We start from the raw sequence: 6321 nt of genomic DNA, 5'->3' as shown, positions 1-6321 counted from the left end.
TTGGGGTACTGATATAGAATTGAACGTAAAAAGTTCAAGCATGTGGAGAACGGAGGAGTTCAGGCGAAGGACTACATTAAAGAAAATGAGAAAATGATGTTATTCAGGAAGTAATATCAGTTTCTGCTTCCCCAAGAGTTGGTCACAATGTAAAGGTCCCCACACACTTCATCTGAAGTGCTGAAATTGGCTCTCGTTGACGTAGATGCGTGACGAAAATAACATAGTTTTGTTTCTCAGAAAGGCAGACTCGACACCAGGCTTTGGTCTATTTTGACCAAGCTCAGGTCAAAGTGTGGTATGATTGTTCAGAGGTTTGTTGCTGTGTTTTATGCGGAAATTTGCTTGGACAGCAATGTTGATATTTCTCTTTAACTTGTCCACTTCTGCTATTCGAGTTTACCTGCAGAGTACATGAATACTATCAGACTTGATGGATTTGCTAGTAGATGATTTATTGGCTCTTAACTTGAGACAGGCTCAGTCACCCTGCTGTTTTTGGGTCTGGTTGGAGCAGTTGGTGAATAAAGTGACCATGGATGTTACTGGATTCTATAAAATGTGGCTTAAAGCTGAGATGCTTATATTTGGATATGTAAAATATACATTATCTCTGCTAATAAATCTATAGTTTGGTTTCTGTCAGTTCTAGAAACAAGAGAGAACAAAGCAAATTTCTCTTTATAATGGCCCATAATTTAATTTTACTTAATAGGAGCCATGATTTAAAATTCAACAAACTTTGGCTCTTTATACTTTATGAAATATTTAATCCTGTTTGATGATTGATCTGAATGAGGTAATTTCTCATGTAAGATACTAAATGAATAAAAAACATCAAATCATTTGATTTTGTTTTTAAAATTATACTAAAACCTTTTTACAGCAACTGCTACCTTGTGCACACATTGCTCTGCTAATAACATAAACCACTAATGATCACTCACAGCAAGAAATCTTGGAAGAAATATTTCAAATTCTGGTCATTTAATTCTGAACAAGAGCTTCGTAACACATGTGACACAAAGAGCACCTTTGGGTGTTTATGCTTGGTGTGGGCAAGAGCATTAGCAAAAAACAAAACAACAACAAAAAAAAAAAATTTCAGCCGTCTTGATTGTTGGAGGTAATGTTTGCTGTAAATAGGTGGGAAATATTACAAGTGCAGGTTTTAACCAGCAGACCCTAGAATTCTTACAACCTGACTTCAAGGAAATTGAATCCAAAAAGCAGACATGAGCAGAAACAAGTGGTAAATGTAATTCATCAGCCCACTGTTATCCCAATGACAACTGTAAGTGATTCCAGAAACTCTGGCAGGTTTGCAGAACAGGTTGGCCAGTCAGCAGGTGGCAGAAAGAACAGGCACAAAGAGAAAAGCTGCGAAGAAAATGGATTAAGAAAAACTTAACTTCAGGAAAAGCTTAAATTTTTCAGCTGGATTGAGTGCTACCCATCTGGCAAGTAACATGGTCGGACGAGGAGTGAAGTGAGTCGCAGTGAAGATAAACTTCATGGTGATGAGTTAATGAGGAGCAGCTGAACCATGCAGAGTGCCAGGGATCAGGAAGCCATGCCTGCAGGAACACACAGAGAGCAAACGGAAGGTCACACTCTGACACACACACCCCATCAGGGAAAATGTGTAAGGGAACAAGGAGGAAGATTCAACTACTCCCAAGCAAGTAAGGCATATTATCGTACACCTCACTGTGGAGTTATGACAGCTGTAACCTTGAGATTGGGACGTATTCAACAAGCCATAGAGACGGTTCAGGTTATAAATTTAAAAAGGGTTTTTTTTATTTTTTACCCCTCCAGGGGGTCTTTTGTGGGCTCTAGTGTCCCTTATATGACAGTAGGCTGACAGGAAAGGGGGAAGAAAAGGGGGGAAGACATGCGGCAAATATCTCCGGGTCCGGGAGTCGAACCCGCGACGGCTGCGTCAAATTTAAAAAGTTTTAATGAACAATTTTACATTTGTGCCTACAAAATTATATATGTGTTTTTTTATTATTGAATATATGTATAGCAAGTTTTATATATGTAAACATGTCTTTGATAATTAATTTGATTTTAGGCCTTGGTGCAAAACTTATGCTCTTCTACTTCACGTTTGTTTAGATTTTCTTTTGAAAGAGCCGAGCTTTACTCTAGTATTGAAAGCAGTCTTGATACAATAAGTGTAACAATCTGAAAGCAGAGTTACTAAACGTAAGCCAGATGTTTGTCATAAACAGTATTACCAGGTGTTTAAATAACTCCTTGTGAGGCTCATTAAACCCTGCTGGTGTTGATTAGGTTTAACATCAAAGTCTTTAATGCTGTCTGGCTAAATAAACGCTAGGGGGCGCTTTTAACTATGGTTGTTGCACATGATGTCATGGTGAAAAAGCACACATATCATGTCAGAAATGGCTTTCCATAGTTTCCAATGTTGATCAGGATTGTGAAGCACAAACATCAACATTAATGAAGTAAAATTGTGATATTAGAGCATCTGTTTAGAGCGAGAGTGAGATAAATAATATGAAATGAGAAGCTAAACTGTTCCATTAAATAAATGTTTTGACATAAATCAGAGGCAGGATGAAATATTTACGGGGCGAGAGGTTTACGGAGACACGGTGAAGTGGCGCAGAGTTGACTTTATTGTGGAAAACAATCCGTGTTCTTTAATAAACCAAACTAAGAACAGAGTCTAGAACCGGACAGAGATGTTCACAAGTCATTTTTGCCAAATCAAGTCCAGCCTCAAGTCTTGGAGGGGTGAGTCCAAGTCATGTCTGAAGTCTTACACCCCAAGTCAGTTCTCATCAAATCCCCAACATCAAGGTTAATTACTGTAGGTTAGGATTCCAAACCTGGACTATATGTCCTTAAGTCTAAATTACCACATGGACATTTAATAAGAATCTTTAAATATATTCCTGTATTCATTTTCTTAAACAGTTATGTTTAAATCTTTTAAAATTTACTTTAGCATGCAAAGATATACTAAGGGTTGCTTTACAATACTTTAAAAATAGTGTCATATTTATCTGATTAGAAACTTAAATAACTATTTTTGTTTTGTAGTAAAGATAATACAAAGAAATTAAAACCTGCTAAAGTTGAATTAATTTCTGCTTATCCCTGTCTACAGTTTTTCCACTTCTTCATGACGTATTGCACTGAAACGGGTTTAGACCTTTGTTAGTTTTTAAGCTAGCTACAAAATTGCAGGCGACACGATCCGATTGTTTTGAGCCATTAACCTCTCATTATCCACCAATGTCACAGGCTAATAACTGAGTGCATCCTTTCACAGTAAAACATGCGCAGGAACTTTAGTTTGTACTCAAATGCAAGCTTCCTTCCACTCTTTATTACAAAAGACAAAAACTCAGCCTTAGACCAGGAGCCCAAGTCGAGTCTCAAGTCTTTTGTTTTTGCCTTGTTCACAGCACTGAGGGGTAAGTAAATAACAATGTGCAGAGTGGCTGTCGATTCCATGAGTAGGTAGAAATGTTGGCACTTGGCAATCATAAACCTGACCATTTTTGAACAGTGTCTGCAGACTACATCCTGACACACCATGCATCATTAATAAAGACTCAAATCCTTCCTCCATGTTTCCTGCCACTTGGTGACACGTTAGCCTGACAGGTTGGTTGTCCAACTGTGAGGTGTTGTCAGTGGAAAACTGACAAGTTTAACCATTCACATACATTTTTAAACTGCACAAAAAATAAAATGACTGACTCATAGCAGATTGTGTGGCTTTCTTAGTACTTTATGATGCAATTCAGAGATTTCTTTCCATATTTTTCTATGTGAATGCATAGAGTTACCACTTGACTCTTGGTTGACATGGCTGATTCACATTTATGTGCTTATTTAGACCTAGTGAGGCTATGATGAATCGATTATAAACATCATTAGAAAACTAATGAGATGGATACAAACACCACGTGTCACCAGTCGCAATCTGTTTTGATATTAAAACACATTTAATAAAGATTAACGGAGCCTTTCATATCATCACATTTGCTTTAAAACGTGCTTTTCCCTGTGGATTTAGTTATTATTTGGTTATTTAAAGGGTGCAATGATGGCCAGTGTCGTTGCATGCGCTTGCTTTGGCTTCCAAAGAAGAGGCTCTTATTTGAGTCTGTTAAGTGTTTAAATGGCCGACAAGAGTTTCTGCATATCTGCAGACATAAAGAAAGTCAAGAGTGTCAGGGAAATAATTGCCTTAAAGAGGCATTATTATACAGTAGCGGTGATGACTGACTCTGTTATAATTGCCACACTTAAAGAACACTTTACAATGCCATTACCTGCATTGTCGTGTGTGTTAAATAAAATATTTTCTTGTGAAGCAGATCTGTAGATAGGTTCAAGTTTCCTAATGTCCAAGAAATACTTGGTGCTTGTGTAAACCTAGACAAAGACGGTAAGAAATGTTTTTGTGGGATTTGTTCAGATAAAGTATAACCTCAAAAGTTTGACTTTGAAGTTATGAGTATTTTCACTTTGGACTAAGGAGTGTTTCAAACCAGATCCTTGTCCCTTTCTGCTCAATAGAAAGGGTCTGGTCCTTTGGCTATTGAAAATCAATTGCTTCCTGGAAGTGTGGACTCTGTTGAGGTTTTAAATGTTACCAAATCTCCAATGTTTGTCCATGACGAATACAACACGCTGGTTTGATGCTGTGAAGCTCACCAGAAATTTCTTGCGCTGCAAACAACCATCCCCCTCTCTGAAGAGAGAAGTGCTGTGCCGAACGAGATGGCTGTTTAAATTAATTCAATATTTGGAAGCACAGTTTTTATGATGTAAAACACTTTAAACTGCCTTGTCACTGAAACGTGCTATAAACTTGACTTGACTTGACCAATATGGATTAAATGACTTCATTCACTTCCTTCGCTATTGCCGAACTACAGGCAGATTACGATCCTAAAACAACGCAGAAAATCAATGTTCTCTGCTTCTGTTTGCTGATTGGCGCAGTAGAAATTCTACCTTAGAAATCTAGCTCAATGAGAGAAATCTCAGTGAACAGAGATGAGAATCAATCAGATTTACGTAGGAAGGCAAAGGCTTGGCTACATTTTCAACCTGCTGCAAACGAAAGGCATTCATACACCATGGACTTTTGCACTTTTTGTCAGATAACAACAGTAGATTCCAGTGGGTTTAATTGGCTTTTGTACGAGATAAACACAAAGTAGCTCATGGAATTGAAACAGAAGCAAATGAAATGTGTTTTTCCCCTATCTTTAAATATAAAAGGGTGAAAAGTGTGGTTTGCACTTGTACTCCACCCTCACAAATTAATACCTGGAGAAACTTACAATGCTAAAATTCTTGCTGAAGTCTATTATCTCCACCAGCTGTATCATCCCCAGACTGATTTTTCTATCCACTCTTCTTTTTTGAAAGGGCTCTAGCTACTTTTCCAAAGTCTCTCAATCAAATTTGGGTCAGGACTCATGAATAAGCTTTGGTCCACTGGACCTCTGGCTATATGTTAAAGATTGTAAATTTCCCCTCCCGTCTCAAACATTATGCAGCCTCTAACTGATTGTTGCCCTAGATTTCATACAAGATGAATCTCATCAACCTTGCGGACATAATGAGATGGAGATTGGAGATGCTGTGTAAAACATAAAATCATGTAAGAGAAAAATGGCTTTGAGTAAAGTTTTAAGTGTCTTTAAACATGATCCTATTCCTTCCTCTGACTTTCCTTGAGAGTGCACAGCTCTGATGTGGGTAGGCGTGCGAGCTGACTTTGCTATTCGTGTGAACTCATTACAATTCCTCAGCTGGTGACTGAAACAGCGAGTCCTCCACTTTCCCGAAGACAGAAGTCGGACTTGTGCAATCTGTCTGCTCTCGTTGCAGATGAATTAGCCTGTCTGTGCCACAATTTTTATTTTGCTTTCGTGTTAGATAATGACATATGTTTACAAAACCTACCAGAATGAACCAGCTGTGCTCACTTCATCTTCATTAAGACATTAAAATGATGTTCTCTCACTTTTCCGCTCTCAGTTATGTTGTTGGATCTGTTATTAATCAGGATTCCTTTATTGCCCTGTAAAGATCATTCTTTTGTTGTGGAGTCGATGATCCATGCCCGCCCTTTTGAAGTGCTCTCGTTGAAGAATATCTGGCATATGTGTGACTGACTAAAGTGTTTTTTATCAAAAGCCATTGCCAGACAGAACACCACCTTCAATGGTATTCCCCAGAGAAGGGAACTTCAGCCCCGTCCATCATCTGTTTTTATTTGTTTGCCAAGATGGGGCGTCACTGTGAGCCTAAAAC

At 38.2% G+C, this 6321-nt stretch overlaps 1 protein-coding gene across 1 annotated transcript in view; it reads left to right on the top strand.

Annotated features, from left to right (window-relative positions):
• kcnq5a (potassium voltage-gated channel, KQT-like subfamily, member 5a) overlaps nt 1-6321 on the top strand; it is a 119370-nt gene that overhangs the window by 11510 nt on the left and 101539 nt on the right. The gene's annotated exons all lie outside the window — the stretch shown is intronic.

This window comes from Xiphophorus hellerii, chromosome 22, assembly GCF_003331165.1.
Source record: "Xiphophorus hellerii strain 12219 chromosome 22, Xiphophorus_hellerii-4.1, whole genome shotgun sequence".
NCBI classification, from domain to species: Eukaryota; Metazoa; Chordata; class Actinopteri; order Cyprinodontiformes; family Poeciliidae; genus Xiphophorus; species Xiphophorus hellerii.
Note: the sequence above shows the minus strand (reverse complement) of the source record. Positions and strands in the feature narration are given on the sequence as shown.